Source organism: Rutilus rutilus (assembly GCF_951802725.1).
Source record: "Rutilus rutilus genome assembly, chromosome: 12".
In the NCBI taxonomy this organism is placed as follows: Eukaryota; Metazoa; Chordata; class Actinopteri; order Cypriniformes; family Leuciscidae; genus Rutilus; species Rutilus rutilus.
This window is the reverse complement of record NC_140217.1, coordinates 39,436,527-39,458,293: the sequence shown is the minus strand read 5'-3', so window position 1 is coordinate 39,458,293 and position 21,767 is coordinate 39,436,527. Positions and strand designations below refer to the sequence as shown.

General features: G+C 37.2%; 1 protein-coding gene across 1 annotated transcript in view; it reads left to right on the top strand.

Moving 5' to 3' along the window:
- cdh22 (cadherin 22) overlaps positions 1-21,767 on the top strand; it is a 201,720-nt gene that overhangs the window by 33,667 nt on the left and 146,286 nt on the right. The window lies entirely within an intron of this gene.

Below are 21,767 nucleotides of genomic sequence, written 5' to 3'. Positions count from 1 at the left end.
TGCTTCTCTAAATTGATATTTAAATATAAACAATAGCTAATATTTTATTGCATAATGTGAATATTCATTTAAATATAATATTAATATGCATATTCATTTTGAACTTTTTTATTAGTTTTTTTTTGTATTTTATGTAAAAGTAAAGCCTTTACTGTATGTGTACTGCATTTTAAAGATATTGATATTGTGCATTATAGTGCATTATATCTCATCATAAATAATTGTAACCAAAGTTTTAAAGCATTATACTATTATACTATTTTCAAATTCCTTGTTGCATCTGCAATTGGTTGTTTGTCATGTGATTTAATGCATTATACTTTCTAAAGGTGTGTTCAATGAATAGATGAATATTGTAATGTATTATAACTGTGGTTAGAATTATTCATGAGTCCATACAATGCATTATAAGGTGCATTGCAAGGCATAATTAATGCATTAAAATGCTTTTATAATGCATTATATATAAAGGCTGTAAGTGAAGTATTACCATTTTTCAGTAGCATGTTAGTTCATTCTTTGATATTGCAATTATTCATGTGAATGGAGAGCTTTCAGCAGTATTGTATTGACAAGTATCGACAGACTCTTGTCCATCTGCTGTCTTCCAGCTCATGGCAGGAGAGTTCAGGTTGAAGGCAAGCAGAGCAGATGACAGTACTTGAAAGGTGATTGCGTGTTGTGGTTTAAAGCGTGCATGCGATATGACGAGTGTGTGTTTGTGCGTATGAACCCAAGACTGGTTGCAGATGACAGCTAAAAACAAAACAGGTCACCTCTCACGGGGAAACAAATCCTCTGCGGAGACACTTCAGCCCTGCGGTGCGAAAAACCTTTTAATGAATTCATTCAAAATGTTTATAGCGAAACATCTGACACCGTAAACTAGATCTCATTTCAGCACAAAGACAAGCCAGTTTTGTCAGGCTACGCTAGCTTTCTAACGCTACTGCAAAGAAAATACATCTCAGAGATCTAATTACATTAAGAAATAACCTTTATTAATTCATCTCTAGTGCATTTGCCACCTTTCTCTTATATTGTACCATATTAAAGTGGCAAAAGGGCACAGAAATAACAGGCTGAAAATGTCATAGTGTCCTTGTAGATTTTCTTTATGATAGCAGTCGTGTCGCCATCTAACTCTGATGGATTGCTTTAGTAAATGCTAAAACCTGTGCGCCTTCACCTTATGTTTCCAAAAAGTGTTCAAAAGTATGATGTTATGTGCCGCAGCTACATTGATAAAATGCAATGTTTATCATGATTACGTCTAAACTATATGGGCCCTATCTTGCACCCAGCGCAATTGACTTTGTACACCGGCGCATGTATCATTCCTATTTTGCACCCGACGCACAGCGGACTTTTCCCTCCACAGACGCACGTCTGTAAATTAGGGAATGAGCTTGCGCTCCCGGGGGCGGTTCAGCGAAAAGAGGAGGCGTGTTCCGGCGCAAACGTTCCCTGGTGCTATTTTGCAGTTTCAGAAAACAATTCCGCCACAGACCAGGAAAAACCTCGTCTAAAGTCAGTGTGTTTCCAGTGGCGCGTTCAGATGCTATTTTAAGGGCGCATGCTTGGCCATAATGTAGCGTGTGCACAACGCACATACACTTTGCTTCTCTCATCTACACAGACGCAGCAGTTCACATTTTTGCAAACCATTCATAATTACAAGGAAAAATATTACCACACAAGGGAAATCATTGTGGTGTCCATGAAGATGTGAAACAATAGGCATAAATCTAGCTTACACATTTACCCAAATTATCATACGCCTGTTTAACCGAAGCTAATTTGGCTGGGTTTCTCCATCCACAATGTCACTTCTCTGTGTTTTACGGCCCTGACGAGAACGTCGGTCTCCTCGGCTGTGAACCGCTCCTGGCAAATCCGCCGTTATAATAGCAATCCGCCATGGAACAAGCGCTCCTGCTCTTAAAGGGAATGTGAGATGACGCTCTGATTGGTTTATTTCACGTTACGCCCAAACCACACCTATGAGTAATGACGCTACTTCAGACCAACACATTTTAGATTTGCGTCGGGCGCAAGAGTCATTTATCCCGCCGGTATAATAGCAACAGCGCCCGAGATCCCGAGATCCGACCACAAAGTTACTTGCGTTTCACATTTGATACTTGCGTTTCAGGTCGTTAAAACAGGGCCCTATGTCTGTTCGCACTGTTCACACGTATTCTGGACAAGAAGAGCCGCCTGACTGCCATGTAAAGCAACCTTCTTTCAAATATTTGATACTACTAACCTGGATAACTTATATAGCGCTTTATTCAACACTGATTGTTTTCAAAGCAGCTTCACAGTAATAAACAGGAAAATAACAGAATCAGTGATGCAAACTTCATCAAATATAATTATGATGTAAAACAGCTCTAAAAAGAAAATAGTGTCGTCGTTATTCGGCTTAATTCAGTTTAATGTTGATTCAGTTTAGTTCAATAACTGTGTGAAGTTAATTATGAAACGAGTTCAATTCAGCTAAGCAGCTCTACAGAAGACAATAGTGGCGTTATTCAGCTTAATGTTGATTCAATTCAGGTGTTGATGTTGCAAAATTAGAGAAATGGATGATGGAAGACAGTAATGTCATTATTCAGCTCAATTCAGTTCTAGTTTTGCTCTCATCCAATAGTGTCAGTGTAGTCAAATCGATGATATAACTCAGTAACTAGATAATACTGAATGTCTTAGTAATAGTTATTCCTCAGAAGTGTTCACTGTTTCAGTCCTGTGAGTTTAAGCATTTTGTTTTTTTTCCAGTTGAGCCTCAATATCCACTGTTAAAACAAACAAAAAAACAACATGTCTCAGTCCCGTGGAGTTTTAGAACCTCTTATAAATCAAAAAGTTTCCATTAAAGATCCAACATTTCCCCTCAACAGTTGTCGGCTAAATGGAAAAAACCCGTCAGTGTCCCGGCTTTCTTGTTTTTATAGATCCCGGGTCTCGTCTTTGCTAATGGCATGCTGTCGCGAAGCCCATAGCGCCTTAGTATGTACGATCGAACGGCTCTTAAAAGGATCTCAAATAAATATATGTCCGGTTGATTCACTGAAAGGCAGGAGACCCCATTGATCTGCTGCTGTTTGTCTGTCAGGGAACGTTGAAGCACAGAAATGATGTCCTTGGATTGATTTGAGAGATGGAGTCAAAATATGTACGGCACAGTCGAAGTCATCTTTATTACAGGGTTTCAGAAAGCGATGACTGCTGTCATTAGCTGAAAATGGATCCTGCGGCGTGCCGAGGTTTGCGACTTTTGGCAGGCTGTCATTTGTGCGCATTTTGCAAGGGTTATTTTCATTTTCGTTTTATTTTACTGTAATTTCCTGTTAAAATGCAGGAGAAACCAGGTTAAAAGTTCTTGCATGAGGCATTGCACAAAACAAGCAAACAAACCCCAAATTCTTGGGGATGGAATAAAAATGTCACTTTCGAAAAGGCAAAATGAATCAAATGATCTCACCGCACACCACCGACTGTCATCCGTAGCTTTTATTGGCTGCCGTCTCTGAAAAGCAAGTGGTAAACACTCCATCAATGAGAGGAGAGGAGCATGATTAACAAATATCTCTCTCAACACTTGCTCCTGCGAAGAGAGATTTTGTCTCATAAGCCCTTCAATCATTTCCTAAAAAAACAATAATATTTGTTTCTCTCTCCGGCTGATTTCACCAGTGTGCATGAGATGGAAAGAGCTTGTAATATTAGTGGCGGCAACCTCTCAGAGGAAACATTTCATTGCTCAGAGTTTGTTCTTGTATACCTCAGTAGACTCACTGTAGCTGCTTCATTTAAATATTAACTTTGTCTCGGTTGTTTCTCATAAAATTCTGTTGGAGTGTAATTTTCAGCATCCTAATCAATGCATGATCATTTAGGGTTTTGTCATAACCAGCCAAGACTGAGCAACTAACATCAGGACATTTTGTTGGTCATTTAATTTTTTAATTCTATTGTTGTCACCCCATCACTACTGATGCACTTTTCAAAATGATATGATTATAAGTCTTTCAGAATATGCACAAAAACATTTGATGTTGCTTTCTCGTACCTGATTTTGAGGCTGAATGTATTTACTCTAATTCTGCTGTTTCTGTCAAAATATACAGCTTTCAACAGCCTGTGATTTTCTGGTCTTTTAAAGCTGGTTTAGCAGATCTACCAAACCCAAAAGAGTTTGATTGAATGCTCAACATCAGTAAGCCTGTCAGTAAAAAATGTGGTAAAGTGTTTTCTTCTTCCTCTGAAAAGATTATATTTATTTAGCTATCTAGCAAAAAATAAAGGTTCTTTATTGGCATTGATGGTTCCACAAAGAAAAATAGTCTTTAGATTTTTACACTATGAAAAAACTGTTCAAAAAACCTTTTAAGAGCGTATGCATGATGACATGGTTAGTTGCGTTTTAGTTGATTTTTATTCGTTTTTCCCCCCTGCATAAATGCATTGATGTAAATGCTCTCCGAGATTCATCTAAATAGATTCGTGACCTGTTGATTTTTGAGTTGTGACTCTAAAGGCAACGCGTTAGAGGTTGCTGGTGTAGTTTGAGGAGCATCTGAAATATTAAAGAGAGACAGCGTCTGTGATCATCCTTCACTACAGATTCTTTTAGTTCTGTCTCGTCATTCTCAATGCTTTGAACCTCTCAAATAAGAGTGAAGGAAACGGCACTCAAAGCCTGGCTGATCAGGTCAGAGAGACCTCACGGTGTGATGGAGCGATCCGCTCTGTGAAACCTTCAGCGAGAGATGCAATGCAACTGTGGCGCTCTGTGTTAACTAGCACTGCGAGCTTGAGACAGAACAGGTAACTTATCTGACTAGCGGCCACTGGGGGTGTCAATTAATCGTGATTATACAATAACACAAATAAAAAGGTATGCAATTAATCATGCCACTGACATGTACTGTATGTAAACAGGGAATTTTCCTAGAATGCATGGCAAGACAATCTTTTCCTTTTAAACTCTTTCCCCGCCATTGACGGAAATTTTCCGGCTTTCTGTGTTTTCATTGTTATACGGTAGGGGGCGCTATTACACATCTTCTGAAAGGGCACAGAACCTCCTGATTAAAGGAACACGCCGACTTTTTGGGACTTTAGCTTATTCACTGAATCCCCCAGAGTTAGATAAGTCCATACATACCCTTCTCATCTCCGTGCGTGCCGTAACTCTGTCTGACGCACCCACCGCTAGCCTAGCTTAGCACAAAGACTGGAGGTAAACTAGGCTCCAGCTAGCATACTGCTCCCAATAAGTGACAAAATAACGCCAACATTTTCCTATTTACATGTTGTGATTTGTATAGTCACAGCGTGTACAAATAACAAGGTCACATGAGACTCACATTGTCACTTATTGGGAGCAGTATGCTAGCTGGAGCCATTTACCTCCAGTCTTTGTGCTAAGCTAGGCTAGCGGTGGGTGCGTCAGACAGAGTTACGGCACGCACGGAGATGAGAAGGGTATGTATGGACTTATCTAACTTTGGGGGATACGGTGAATAAGATAAAGTCCCAAAAAGTCGGCATGTTCCTTTAAAAGACAGGCGAAGAAGAAGCAGAAACAAGCGATATCATATGTAAGCAAAGTAAAATAACGCGATCATCAAAATGAAACGGTATATAAATCAAAACTGCCCTAATGTTACTGAATGAAATGTCGACCCAGGACGAACTATAGCACTGTGCAAGCATTAGGGGTGTTGATGGACTCGATTTACTCCATCTATGTTTTGATCATCGTTCTGAATGCTATCCGAAACACGTTTTTCTCAGCTTTTTGCTCAAAATGTTGCTTTTTTTTTATGAAACTTACCCACAATCAAGTGTTGATAAACAAATAATGCATTAAGCTAGAATAAAACTTAGAAAAAAAAGAAAGAAAAAAAAAACACGCCGGAAGGGAAAGTGTCAAGTCCTTGGTTCCTGGCCAGAATGAATTGCAGTGAATTATTCAGTTATACGTGTATAATTCAGCTTTGTAATGCTAGTGGGGCAGCAAAATGACATACTTTATGATTAAACATTTAATTAAAGGGATAGTTCTCCCAAATATGAAGTCGTTGCGAACATGTATGACTTGCTTTATTCTGCAGAGCACAAAAGTAGACATTATGAAGAATGTTGGAAACCAAACAATATGGTTGTAGACATGTATCACAATGTCCTCTTATAACAACATAAAGGTGAATAAATGATGACTTTTTGATGATTTTCCATCTCAATAATCTCACAAGTTAACTTCAGCCGTTGTACACAAGACAAAGTATTATTTTCTCACTCGTATAAACCATCATATTTTCATTAAATAAGCTGCACAAAACAGAAACCATACAAACACAGACGTCTGCTGTGAATCTGTGCGCCGGCCTTCATGCGCCATTGCATCTTCCCATAATGACCAAATAGTCCACAAAGCACAGAAGAGCCTCACCAAATGAGAAATCAATAATGTCAATAAGAACGCATTAAGATGGGCAGCCGCTCTTGAGTGTCCAATCCTAGCTGTGGTCAATCCTCCATTTCTCAGCTCAAAATGTTTTTTAAAAATACGTCTGCACCATTAGTGCTATTTTTAGGGAGTGACTCTTGATGATTCTGTGTCGGGATCTCATCAAACATTGCAGCGATGTTCTCTCGCTAGTATTAGTGCTGCAGACGTGGACGTCCAGCCTTTGTTGTGTTCTGCCTCATTTGTTCCAGGCCAGTGACAACGATTCCCCATAACTGTGATCCACTCCAGCACACACACACACACACAAACACACTGTTGTTTTTAGATCTAGCTCTTGCTTCTGGAAAGATCAGTATGACCCCAAGGGTTTGTTCATCCAACACAATGAAGGTTCTTTCATCATTTAATGTTAAAACTGAGCTCTAAAAGCAGTGCAAAAGTAGTTAACATGACTTGTGTCCAATTTTCCAAGTCTTCAGAAGTCACATGTGTAAGAAACAGACCTAAATTTAAGGTGTGCTTTGCTAAAAAAAATCTCCTAGCTCTTAAAAGTGATGTATGCCTCATATCCCTGCAGTATAACTTCAGAAGACTTGGAATATAACACGGATCGACTACTTTTATGAAACATTTATAGTGCAATTTTGTTATTTTTGGAGCTTGACAGCTCCTGGATGAATAATATCCATAAAATAGGGATGGATCACGATGGTCGACTAGTCATCCAGTAGCCGACACTTCAATTAGTAAATTGACTTGTTCATGTGATATACACTATCGTTCAAAATGGTGGTTTTGAAAGAAGCTTCTTCTGCTCACCAAGGCCACCAATTTTAAAAAGCTGTTTTCTATGTGAATATATTGTAAAATGTAATGTATTCATGTGATCAAAGCTGAATTTTCAGCATCATATCCTTCAGAAATCATTCTAATATGCTTATTTGCTGCTCAGGGAACATTTCTGATTATTATCAACAGTTGCTGTTTCATATTTTTGTGGAAACCATGATGGAAGTAATAATTGATAATGAATAAAAGTAATATTTTCTTTTAGAAAAAGCAAACGCCAGTAAATTGACTAGTGCAAACCTTAGTAAATCACCTTGCATGATTCATTTAAATGCTCTCCTCTCATACATTTTGCGTCTGAAAGGGAAACTCCTACATATGCATATGCAATAAGATCAGCCGCAAAAATGACCCTAGTTTTCACTGCATGTCTTTAGTAAATCCTGACAATAGTTGTTTAACTATCTGGCCCTTAGTTTTCAGTATTTTAGTGGTGATACTTTAATTAGTCTGCTCAGGTTGTCTTTAGCTGAGACAAATTGCACCATAACACTCTTGCATCTTTAAATTATCCCTGTTTAAAGCACTGTAGCTTTGTCTCTTATTCTGTGCTTTATCACCTTTAATTTATAGATCATTCAAGAACTGTAACAGTCATCCTTTATTTCGATGGTCCACTTTAGACATTCTACTAACTATAGGTAACTTTGCAACTAACACTCTCAGAAAATAAGGTACAAAAGCTGTCACTGGGACAGTACCCTTCAAAAGGGTTCTAATACGTAACATTTAGGTACTAATATGTACACGTTTGGTACCAATATGTACACGTTTGGTACCAATATGTACATGTTTGGTACCAATATGTACCTTTGAGGGACTTATATGCACTCTTTAGGTACAAAGGTGTACCTTTTGAAAAGGTACTGCCACAGTGACAGCTTTTGTACCTTTTTTTTCTGAGATTTCAGTCATTAGAGTATTAGTAAGTAGACTGTCTGCTTAATATCTGCTAACACTTTATTTTGATGCTCCACCAACAGACCTTCTATTGACTATAAGTACATTTGCATCTACATATCAACTTATTCTACAAACCCGAACCTAACAGTAGGGTAGAGTGGGGGAAAACGCCCCCCTGGGGTAAAACGCCCCCCACCTGTTTTTCCCAAAATGATCACTAAAAGTAGTCGAGATACATTTTTACTGTTGCTATGCACTACGTTGATAACGGGGATATACAAATCTCTATGGAGAAGCTGACACCAGCGACACATTTGAAGAGAAGAGGATTACAGGGTAAATGCTATAATTTTCATTAGTAAACAAGTGTTTAATACAATATTGTTCTGCAGGATATCGCAGTGATGTATGATAGATGAATAGTGAAGTCTGTAGTTTGAGATCATATGGTATTTATAAGGAATATAATTATATTAAAAAAATTAAACATTTTTTTTTAAAGTCATAGCTTGTGGGGTAAAACGGGGTAAAACGCCCCCCCCCCCCTGGGGGCATAGTTTCTCTCTATCATAATTACTATAATAAAATATTTATGTCTATCAAATCCTTTGTTTTACACTTAATGCAGTATAACTAGGTGGTAAAATCTAAATATTTGAACAAAACATGAAAAAATTACCTCAAGTGAGCATTAACTAGCTAGCTTGCTAGCAAAGTTAGCTCACTGATGGAAGGTAGTTAAATTTGGCTATTTTGGACATTGCTGAAATAAATATTAATATATATACATGTTGATACATTACTTGCCTTTTACTTTTAGAGATTAAAAACTATTGTCTGTTAATTTTGCTGTTGATCTATGAAGCAAACTGGTTGGTAAGAAAGGGGGCATTTTACCCCACCTTGGGGGGCGTTTTACCCCACTGCTGGGGCAAAACGCCCCCTTTGTACAAAAATATTTTCAGTGAAAATACTAATTAATTATGACGGCTGAGCAATTTTAATATTTGGTGAATAACTCCTGCCATAGTCACTCAAAACCGGGATGGCAATTCTAGTCACATTTATGTTTTGTTTCACTGTAATGTCACATTTTCCTTAAGGGGGGCGTTTCCCCCCACTCTACCCTACTAATACTCTAATGACTGCTAGTTGACATGTAGTAGCAAAGTTACTTATAGTTAGTAGAATGTCTAAAGTTGAAATAAAGTGTGACTCTCAGCATAGCCGTGATTTATACTACAATGGCAGTTTTGCAGTATATGAAGAAGCAAATGCCGTGATACAGTCTTTGCCTCGACTCTCCGAGGATCTCTCTCCGAGGAATCCTTTTCAGAACATTTGCTCATTAAATCTAATTTGTAAGGCAAGCATTTGAGGTATAATTCCATACTGTTACCTCCCAAACTAATGAAATGATTCAATACTGCAGCGTAAAACCCGTCGCAGAGAGCACGGGAGGTGCACTTGCTATTCTGAGAACGTTAGATATAATGAGCCAAAGCGATCAATGGCCCTAAGGTTATGTACTGAGCAATTATCATTTGCCAAGCTAAACTGCATTCGTGTCAAAAACATTTTGGTCTAAGGAAAGTCTGTGGTATTTCCACACGTGACTTGAGTCACAAGAGATATCGCCGGCATTACTGCGGAAACATGAAAGGTGTTCTCTGAGGGTTTGATTTAAGTTCTATTTCACCGGCATGACAATAGCACTGGGTTGGTTGTAAAGGAAGGCTATTGCTGAATGAGACACTTTTGCGTTGGAGAGCTGACACAGTTTCCTAGTCCTCAGATGCCTCGGTATCTCCTGAACTATAGGCTAAAAAAGCTTTGAAATGTTTATGTGTTATTCGTGAGATGAGGGGCTGATAGCATTTGTTGCTTTTACACCACAAGGCCTAATGCACGGGTGTTTGCTTTCATGAATACGACTTGTTATTCATTGAAAATCTTCTGTGACGGCCTTTCATCTCTAAATCCTGCAATGCATTTTAGACTATGATATATGAGAGAACCAATGGCATTTGGCCTCAGACGTCTATGTTTCCAAGAGGTACGTCCCGACCCTTAACAATGTAAATAAAATAAAATTAAATATTGTCCGTCTCTTCTAGTTTGCATCTCTGCAATGGTTTGCAGGATGGAGAGCAGCTTCTTTTTTTAATTGAAAGATTTGCTGATACTTTTATTGTAGTTGCAATATCTCTGGTTGCCATGACAAACTTGACTTGCTTACTGGTTCTCTCTGTCTCTTCTCTTATGAATTTAGAAATGCCCAAAAGTGATGAGCTGAAAGAAGTCAGTCCATTTCTTTGTGCATGTGAGGAGTTTTCTTATATATATATATATATATATATATAAAAGAAAACTCCTCACATGCACAAAGATATATATATATATATATATATATATATCAACATGTACACTACTGTTTAAAAGTTTGGCACATGATACTTCAGAAATCATTCTAATATGCTGATTTGATGCTCAAGAAACGTTTCTGATTATCAATGTTGAAAACAGTTGTGCTGCTTCAGAGTTTTGTGAAACCTGTGATACATTGTTTTCCAGAATTCCTTGATGAATAGACATAAAAAATGTATGCATTTATTTGAAATATTAATATTTTGTAGCACCATAAATGTCTGAAATCTCATTTATATCATTCACAGCTGCATGTTCTGGTGCTTGTTTAATAGGAAAAATAATAAATCCTGCAATGTTGTAATTGCATTAAGCATTTTAGCTAAATAAACACTTTCTGTGCGCACTTGCTAAGGCTCTTGTTTTGGGTAATTCACTCAAACTCTGTTTAAATACGTGAAACCATAAGTCAGAAATGTTCGAGCCCAAGCAGAATAAACGCTGCAGTTATGCAGATGTGATTATGGATATGTGGTTTTTACTCTTCAATCCCAGGAGGCAAGCCGTGCATGCTGATGCTAATAGCGCTAGAACAGCAGCCAGCTTTAGCCTCAATAGGCTAATTGTCTTCTGGTGACAGTGGAAACGTCTCAGCGTCCCGTCTCACGATGAGAGGCTGGTCGTGTGACTAGAAAGGCTCATTCTGGCTCGTCAATCGTAAATTCGTCAATCTCACTTTGTTGGTCTGAAAGCGTCTGGACCATTGAATGGCCTCGGGTAGATATCGTTTTTTTTTTCCTCCAAGTCTGTCAGTGCAGTGGTTAAACCTATAGCGCACTGTCCGGTTTGTCAATAAAAGTTTGGTTTGCATGAACGAAGAGGCAGCGAACACACGACACGCTTCTTTACAGCTGTTTTCCGTGCCTTGTCAGACTGAATAGACTCGGCCTTTCATACTGTCAGAGAAATTTGCAAATGCATTTCTGAGCTCTGCTGGCAGAGTTTGCTTTTACAGCTCAAGGTCTTATGCCGCCACACAGCTGTTATAGTGGCTGCAAGAGTGTGTAGAATATTGTTACACGCAGAAAACATCAGTTAGCCGACAATTTGGCACATATTGACAGTGAATATGTCTGCATGTTCAACATTACGTCTCCCGGCAATTTATATCCACTGCAAGGACTTGTTTAAGTTGATTATATGTTGTTTGGTTGGTAATATTTATCATCCAAGTTCTCACAACGCTTATAGTAGTGACAAAGTTCGTGCATGCAGTGTTTATGTTGGTTTCCCACAACCAATAGGCTTGTTCGACATGTAGATTTAAAGGAATAGTTCAATCAGAGATTATGTCTTCATATACTCATTTTTGAAGTCTTTGCATAACAACGTTTTTCCTTCCGTGTTTAAAGGGGTCGTGACATGAGAAATCAAGTTTGCCTTGATCTTTTGACATATAAGAGGTCTTTGTACCATTAAAACATCCTGCAAGTTCCAGTGCCTAAAACATCCTCCTCATTATAAACAAAGCATTTATTTAATCAAGCTCCAAAAATGGCTTGTTTGATATTGCGTATACACGTCAAAATACATATGAATGCCTTTAGAGGATTTTATGTTTGTTCGGAGCATTTGACTGCTGATTGTTTTATTTGATTTAGTGATTTACTTATTAGTTATTTATCAAATCTTGTTCTGTCTTGTATCAGATCTGTTTTTAATTTAGCAGATGCTTTTATTCAAAGTGACTTAGAAATGAGGAACATTACAAGCAGTTTGTCATAATAGTTAACCATATTTATATAGTTATACAGTACCAGTCAAAAGTTTGGAAACACTACTATTTTTAATGCTTTTGAAAGAAGTCTCTTATGCTCATCAAGCCTGCAGTTAAAAAAACAAAAAAACAAAACAAAAAAAAAACAGTAATATTATGAAATATTATTACAATTTAAAATAATGGTTCTCTTTTTTAATATACTTTAAAATGTAATTTATTTTTGTGATGCAAAGCTGAATTTTCATCAGCAAGTACTCCAGTCTTTGGTGTCTTATGATCCTTCAGAAATCATTCTAATATGCTGATTTATGATCAATGTTGGAAACAGTTGTGCTGCTTAATATTTTTTTTATAACCTGAGATACTTTTTTCAGGATTATTTGATGAATAAAAAGTTAAAAAGAACTGTATTTATTTAGAATAGAAATCTTTTGTAACAATATACACTACCGTTCAAAAGTTTGGGAACAATAATTTTTTTTTTTTAAAGAAATTAGTACTTTAATTCAACAAGAATGTGTTAAATTGATAAAAGGTGATGGTAACGATTTATATTGTTAGAAATGTTTTTATTTTGAATAAATGCTGTTTTTATGAATAAATGCTGTTAACGTTTTACTCATCAATGAATCCTGAAAAAAGTATTCCAAAAAAATATATTAAACAGCACAACTGTTTCCATCATTGATAATAACTGAGTATCAAATCATCATATTAGAATGATTTCTGAAGGATCATAAGACACCAAAGACTGGAGTACTTGCTGATGAAAATTCAGCTTTGCATCACAAAAATAAATTACATTTTAAAGTATATTAAAAAAAGAGAACCATTATTTTAAATTGTAATAATATTTCATAATATTACTGTTTTTTTTTTTTTTTTTTAACTGCAGGCTTGATGAGCATAAGAGACTTCTTGCAAAAGCATTAAAAATAGTAGTGTTTCCAAACTTTTGACTGGTACTGTATATCAGTTTTCCTAACACAATGTTTTCAAAAGACTTGACATATATCGTATGGATTATTGTTATGCTGCTTTTATTGTGTTTTTATCCTTATTGGTGCTTGCCAGACATTATTACAAACTGTCGTTGTATGGAAAAGCATTGCACGAGCATTCTTCAGAATGTCTGCATTTACAGGAGATGGGTTTGAAAAGAAGGAGAGTAAATACTCTTTATTTCTGGGTGAACTATTGTTCCTCTAATATGCAAAGAATGAAACGTAAGGCTAGATATAAAATCTGACTTTGCTTGTGAGCTGAAGCATCTTTATTGCGGCACATCCATACGTATACGTGCGAACTAGCAGAGGAAGGTGTTTTAAGAAAGATCTTCAAATCAGGCTTCCTCATTTAAATTTCCTTTCCTCCCCCCATGTTCCTTGAGCTTCTATCTTCAAACCAATCTCCTTATGTAAATTGGATCTGATCTAATATATATAAAAAGAGACCAGGAGAGTACAGTACCCTCTCATTTTCCTGTTATTCTCACGGCAAGGCGCTTCTCTGGAACATTCTCTCTCCTTGCCATGTAGTCGCATTCATCTTTTACCCGTTGTGGTCTTTCGGCTTTTGCTTAATCCTCCGCCGTCTTCTGAAAGGTATTCGGGGAATTTGTTTTCTCTTTTCACCATTGCATTTCTTTCTTTTGGTAAATAATGCTACTTCATCCCGCCGACTGTAAGAAAGTGCCTCATAATAATCAAACCGTGTTTGAAGTTTGAAAGTTTGGATTCTCTTGGCCTTTCACATCACTTTGGTGTTCTCTGCTAATATGGCACGCGCAAAATTGTGTGGCTGATGTGTTTTTGCTGCTCGGGTTTCACTCTACAGCACTGTGTGTTTCTGTTGCTTTCGCCTAAAGTGACATTGTGAAAGGACAAGTATTGCTAAGTAAGTGCTCTGAATAAAAGCTGAGTGATAGGCTTTAGTTTTCAAAGCTGACTTTTGAAGTGCTGTACACTGGAGAATGAATTTCTGGGGGTTTGAAGAAAAAGTGTGGAGGTCTTTGTTGAAGGACTTCTGTGGAAGTCTCAGAAACGTATTTCTTGCTTTAATATGTTTTCTATTCAAACTCTCAAAGTCAGTGGAGCTACTGTAAAGTGGATTCAAAAGTCTTAATCTAACCAGCTTGTTTGTTCAATGGAGACATTTCAATGCTATAATACAACAACTGTTGAGGGGAAGGGATACTGAAATTAAAATATTTATAAATTCACCTTAAAGAGCCCGAAGAAGAAACTCTTTAAGATTAGCAAACCATTAGAAACATAAATTGAAACCCGAGTTCAATTGAGCGAATAAATAGGTTGGAGGCGTTCGCTACGTTCTGTCTCTGGAGAATCTGATTAGTTAGATTAGTTTGGTTTTATCAGTAGGTTTTTGGCAGAGGATGGTTTTAATATTACCCAGTGTCGATTTTTTTGCAGTATTGTGAATGTTTCTGTATCATTGGCACTATCAGACAAAAAAAAAAAAAAGAAAAGAAGAAAAGAAAAACCTTCAGCCCTGGTCAGATAAAGCAATGAGTCACCAGAGCTGTGTTTTACAGTGATTTTAATACGGGTAAAGGGTGTTCTAAACATGTCCGTAAACCCTTGTAACTGTGGTAAAATCACTTTCTTGACTTGCTTTTAGAAATCAATGGGCAACTATAATGTGATTTATAAGATGTCTGTCACATTCACCACCTTCTTCACCGTCTGTCTCTGCACTACATTACCCAGGATCCTCTTTGGCGCACCTGCAGACCTGCACTCACTCTCCCCTGAGTAATTATCATCACCACCTGCACCTCGTCATCTCACCCCTTTATATTCAGCACTCACCGTTGTCTTTTAATAAGACTCATCTCGCTACTCACCATGATACCATCCTCATCCTCATCCTCATCCTCATCCTCATCCTCATCCTCATCCTCATCCTCATCCTCATCCTCATCCTCATCCTCATCCTCATCCTCATCCTCATCCTCATCCTCATCCTCATCCTCAGTCCTCCGTCTATCTCCAGTCCTCCGTCTATCTCCAGTCATCAGCCATCATCTACCTGCATCAGTATTATCCTTCAGTTAAGTTCCAGTATCCTTCTGCTGGTTTTCAACTCACCTACTTAACACCTGGTTCCGTGCTTCTGTCTATAATAAAGATTATTGTCACTCACATCTCGTCTGAACCTGTTAATTCAAATAGATTTGTTTATTTATACATAATAAAAAAAATAAAAATAAAAAAACCTGACACCAAATCTGACACCAAATTTTGATGGGTTGAACTGACTATACTGTATTATTTTCTTATTTTTACACATGCATGTAATGCATGTTTTATTTATATGAATAATAATAACGATGATTATAGTTAATAATAAAAAATATCAACAAACAATTCTTATTAATTTATAAAAACATTTATACAATATGATTAACTATCTGCATTACTTTGGCACAAGTTTGTTTATTTATAATAATAATAATAATGAAGATGATAGCTAAAAATAATTCATAACAAACAATTATTATGAATTATTATTTTTATGCACATTAATGTTTATTGATTACACATTAAATTAATGATCAGCATTACTTTGACTTTTAGTTTAGTTTTGATTTTGATTTATTTTTATAATTATTTCAATACTTATTTTATTTATTATTCATAACAGTGGTATATTATTTTAAAATAAATAAATAAATAAATAAAACTATTTTTATTTTATAATACATTTAAAAATAAGAATTTTCACTTGGGAGTCATGAAACATATTTCTCTGTCATATAACTAATGTTAAATCTGTGGTAAAATTGCTGTCTGTCTGTTTGTAAGGCCATGTTGGTAGTTAAAGTAAAAAACAACTGAAGAATCATAGAGGCAACCAGAAAATAAGAACAATGAATATTCAGGAGTCAGTTGCCATGAGCGACCCCTCCGCAAACCTTCAGAGGCTCAGACAGACTGAATGTGAAATGCAGAGGAGATGGACGGCTAAAAAGAAGAGTCTTTGAGACGTAGAGAAGGGAGCGGGAGGGTTGTTGGGGTGTGTATGTGTGAGTAAAGCTGAAGAAGGCCTCGGCCGAAGGGTTGTATGGTGAGTGTTTATCCCTCGCTGCAGCTGCTTTCTGAAGCATCACCTCAGGAAGAGACATTAAAGCACGCTGATCTCCTAATACACACACACACACACCGTGGGGTCGTGCACGGATGCTATCGTCTTCGAGCAGACAATCCTGCCCTCCGGTTCTTCAGTTACAGCTCTGATTAAGAGATTAAAATCACTTCTAAATCGGTGTTTTATTGTGCCAGTGCACATCTTTCTCAACCTCTCTACCGGCTGGCCGGGAGTTTGCCCTCTTTTCATGAGCCGCCCTGATTTCTGCAGCTTTGCATGGAAAATCTGTTTACATGGTGCCGCTACAACACTTTTCTTTAATTTCGTCTGTGAATCAAAAAAGTTTGGACTTTATAATTCTTGTGTTCCAGTTCCAGATGCCATTTTAAAGAATGTACTCTTTTCCATATAGCGAAGCACTGGAAACTACATCTGAAGCTGTTAGAGCCAAAGTACTGGACATCATAGCTCTCAAATGCCATTCACAATCTTGGCACGGCTTATTTAAAGAGGAAGGACCTGTAAATAATTTCATTTAAGTATATTATTCTTATAGAAAATCTTTTTTTCTAACTGGAGGCGTTAGAAGTTAAACCAAAGTCTGAAGTTATTAGACTTCATGTGTGTGTCTGTTAAACAGCCAGATGCTGTGAATGCTCGTACTTTTGCCTAAGAACCAGATGCTTTTATCAAAAGAAACTCAATGCTGCCTCCAAGCAACCACCTTAAAACACTTTTTTTCCGTTTGCTGAGATTTTTATCCTTATTAAATCCACCTCATAAAGTTGTTCACTGATCACAACTCAAATGTGCTTCATGCTTTTCGTCGGCTGCAAACCTGCAATGTGTTTACACTGGCTAAATGGCGTTATTTGGGTGCTTATTTGAGTATGTAACAGTGCAGTTAGGAACCTCTCTCATTCTGTAATGCTGTGCGTTTTGGAAAAATCTCTAGTGAATCTTGTCTGTAGTCTGTTATACTGATGTCTCTGAAATGGAACGGGATGCGAAGTCAGCGAAGTGGAGGCTTGAAGCACAATACTTACTGACACTTACCTGTAGTAAAGCTTGCAAATCACTTTCAAAGCACACACACATTTCATGCATGCCTGTGTGTGTATGATCTGTGTGCATTTGGATAAGAACGAAAAACCTTAAACTGCGTAAATGTGATGCATTTTAGAGTGCAATGAGAACTAATATTAGGCAAGACTTTATTATAATCATTGTAAATTGATTTGATAGTGAAAATTGGCCGTTCTGCTTCAAAATAGAGACCTGAATGTTATTTGAATTCGGCTATTGCTTGTTATTGTGCAGTGGACCCACAAAGGTTTAGGTTATGTCAAGGAAAAGTAGAGCAAATTATTTATATGCTAATGAAACATTACTAACACGTTTTCATTTCCTTTATAATAACGTGCAGTGATGAATCATTCACAATAAGAGCAGTCTTTAGAAGTAAATAGGGTCATTAATGATTTCATGTCGACTTAAACTGTGAATGTTGTTCCTCACTTTTTTATTGTCTTTGTCATTTCACAGATTTCTGCTCTGTTCACTGCAGCGGCGTGTTCCTCATGTAAATAGCTAGCATTACATGCATCAGAAGGTTATTTGTTTCCCTTTCTGAATGCCAGATATGCATGGAATTGAGAAACTCACACACGGCACAGAATGCGGATTTCCTTTCTTTCCCAAATAATCAGGCCTGATAAGTGATGCACGTTTCCTTTTCTAAACGACTCAGCTTACAAAACATGCAATAAGACACTTGTTTTGTTAGTGCCATGCTGAGATGGGTAACACATTACAATAAGGTCCTATTAGTTAATGCATTAACTAATATGAATGTGCCCCTATTATTATTATTTTTGTGAATGTAAAAGGTCTGCAAAGTTTCAAAGATCAAAGGGCACGATAAATGGAGTTATTATCTCTCTAAAAAAAAAAAAGAAGCGATTTTGAACTCTGAAACGAGTCATCAATACCAGTCTCACTTCTTGCTCAAACCTAGGTAGGTTTGGAACAAATTTGCATAATGCCAGCCTGTGGTCTTCATTGGTTGCTGTGGACAACATCTACTTTACTCCGCCCTCAAACACTGTTGTATCTGAGACTGGAAGAGTTTGGTTCATGTTGTTCATGTCAAGAAGACGCTGTTTTCTGCTGCTGCAAATCCACTGTGATGCACTTCCAAAGGATGAGATTGATACAGTTAAACCAACACCATTGTTACTGTTCGTATAGCGCTGTGTTTCAGTGCTGAGGAAGATCCAGAGTTTAAATTTAAATATGCCAATGGGTGTTTGGTTTCCGACACATGCTGTAAGCAGTCGACCAGTTACAACAGACTGGGCCATCTGACCAATCAGAGCAGAGACCAATCACAACAGACTGGGCCATCTGACCAATCAGAGCAGAGACCAATCACAACAGACTGGGCCATCTGACCAATCAGAGCAGAGACCAATCACAACAGACTGAACCATCTGACCAATCGGAGCAGAGTAGACCAATCACAACAGACTGAACCATCTGACCAATCAGAACAGAGACCAATCACAACAGACCAATCAGAGCAAAGTCGGCTCTCGGAAAGGCGTAGTTTTTAGAGACTGGATCATTGTTTGCACCGTTTCAGAGACTGTAAGAAAAGAGCTGATGCTGAAATGTATATTATGAAAACATTGAAGTGTTTTTGACCTCGGATGCATGAAAACCTGTTGCAGGAGACTCCAGAACTAAATTAGGAACCTTTAAAATAGCATAATAGGACACTTGAGTGAAAAAATACTTTTGTTACAGTATTTATTCATCTTTGTTAACATTAGTTAATAAAAATAGAACCGTTCATTGTGTATTAGTAAATCTTGGAATTAACATTAACTCAGATTGATTAATGATAAAAGCATTGTTCATTGTTATTTCATGTTAACAAATGTACTTAACCATTGGAACCTTATAAAGTGTTGTGTGCAAGCTGTTGTAATTCTATTAGTGTTTCTATAAAAAGTACACCTATATCACAGTCAGAAGAATCAGTTTCATAGAAGAGCACGATCCACATCAGACATGCAAACTTGCACCCGTTTGACTGGGTTCGCTCGGCGCTCGCTGCACAACGGCACAAAGACGACTACACAAAATGCTTGTTCTGTCACAATTTGGCAGTGACACAAGTTCACACAAAGTTAGATGTAATGGGAGAACTGTGTGGGAGAGGCCGTATCTCTGGGCTTTTTCTCAGACTTCACTGGCTCTCAGTATTTTAGCAGAGCGCCGGCACCTCTGTCTCCATGACGACTTTACGAAGGCACTTCTCCACTCGCTAGATCTGGCCTTGCTATTACAGCTAACACAATAGCCCATTAGAGAGCGGCTGATCGTGTGTGTGTGTGTGTGTGTGTGTGTGTGTGTTTGACTGTTCTGGCAGCAGGGATCTCTGATATATATTCAGCAAGGTTAGCAGGTTGGGCGTGGCTATTTTCATAAATGCTTTGTTAGTTAAATACCAGATGGAACTAGATTTGCATTTCTTATAGGAAGCAGCAGTGCATTCAAGGCAGTAAAAGGAAAGTTTTAGGAAAAGTTGAGGCTTTTAGCTTTGAAATGTCACATCAGACATCAGCGACTTGTGCACAATATTTTTTTTATGCCGATTATCGATGAATAATGGCTTAGGTTTCAGTCTCACGCAAGCCTTGGAATATAATGCATGAGCCTTGTGATACAAGTTTTATGGTTATTTGTTTTAATTTTTGAGTCCTGGTTACTAAATCCTTGTTGTTCAGAAAATATCAGCGAGAGCATGATGTGTTTGGCAGAAGAAAGTAACTCACACAGGTCTGAAATGACATGAGGGCAGAGAATGAGATGGAATAGTGTTTGTACAGAATGTTTTGGAGAATATAAATAAATGAAGCGTTCTGGTGTTTGTTTAGGAATTCCAGCATCTGTGTTGTTTCCTCTGGGTGGCCAAACTGCACTTAATAGTTGTTGATAATGTGTAAATCTGACATGATATACTTGTGTATTACTAGTACACTACCATTTAAAAGTTTGAGGTTGGTAAGATTTTTTAATATTTTTGAAAGAAAAATTCCTCTTCTGCTCATCAAGGCTGCATTTCAATACAGATACTGATCAAAAATACAGTAAAAATAGTGAAATATTATTACAATTCAAAAGAACTCTTTTCTATGTGAATATATTTTGAAATGTAATTTATTCCTGCGATCAAAGCTGAATTTTCAGTCTTCGGTGTCACATGATCCTTCAGAAATCATTCTAATATGATGATTTGATGCTCAACAAACATTTCTGATTATTATCAATATTGAAAACAGTTGTGCTGCTTCAGAGTTTTGTGGAAACTGTGATGGATTTAATTTTTTTAGGATTATTTGATGAATAGAAAGTTTAAAAGAACATAATTTATTTGCAATAAATGCCACTTTTCATCAATTTATTGCTTAATAATATACTGTAAGTTTTAATTTTTGAATGTTAAAGTAGGCCTATAGTTATTGAGCAAACTCATTCATTGAAAAAGTGTTAACAAATTAAACACTCCTTTGGATTTGTTAATTGCTAATGGTCTGTAATTGAATTAAATTGAATAAATTGAATAAATGGATAACTCTTTTTGGAAGGAAAAAATTAAACATGACCTTTTCTAATGACTCATTTTTTAATGAGTAAACATCGCTTCAGGTTTTTAAAATAAGTAAAACAATTATTCCCAAAGAACAATGAAATAAATTAAAAGCAGTGAGTGTTTTTCTCTCTTTTTTTCCTGTCACTATTGTGGTTTTGATAAATCTTAAGCCCTTAATAGCAGCATTATGCTGTTGACATCACGGTGACATCATGAAGATTTCACAATGAGCAGCTTAGTTGATACTTATGTTTTGGTAGTACGTTGATCTCTTTTCTTTCAGAAGGTTATGTAAAATGAGATTGTTCATGATCTGGCGTGCGAGTCAGTGCCTCCTCTGGTTTATATATTCAGGGCGGTTAAGAGGTTGGGCGGGGGATATTTTTGTAAGTGCTTCGTCTTGACAAAGTTGGCGTGATTAGGCTGTAGTTAAAACATAATTAAAAGTGCTTAAACAGAGGCAGAACGGTCCCGGAGGAGGCGGAGAGGACCTCAGGGGGAACAGCGAGATAGTGATTAAATGAAGTCTGTGGGTTATCCAATCCGCCGGGTGAACAAAGCGATACAGCTCCTCTTCTAGTCTGTCTCTCTCGCTCTTTGCTTCGCTCTGA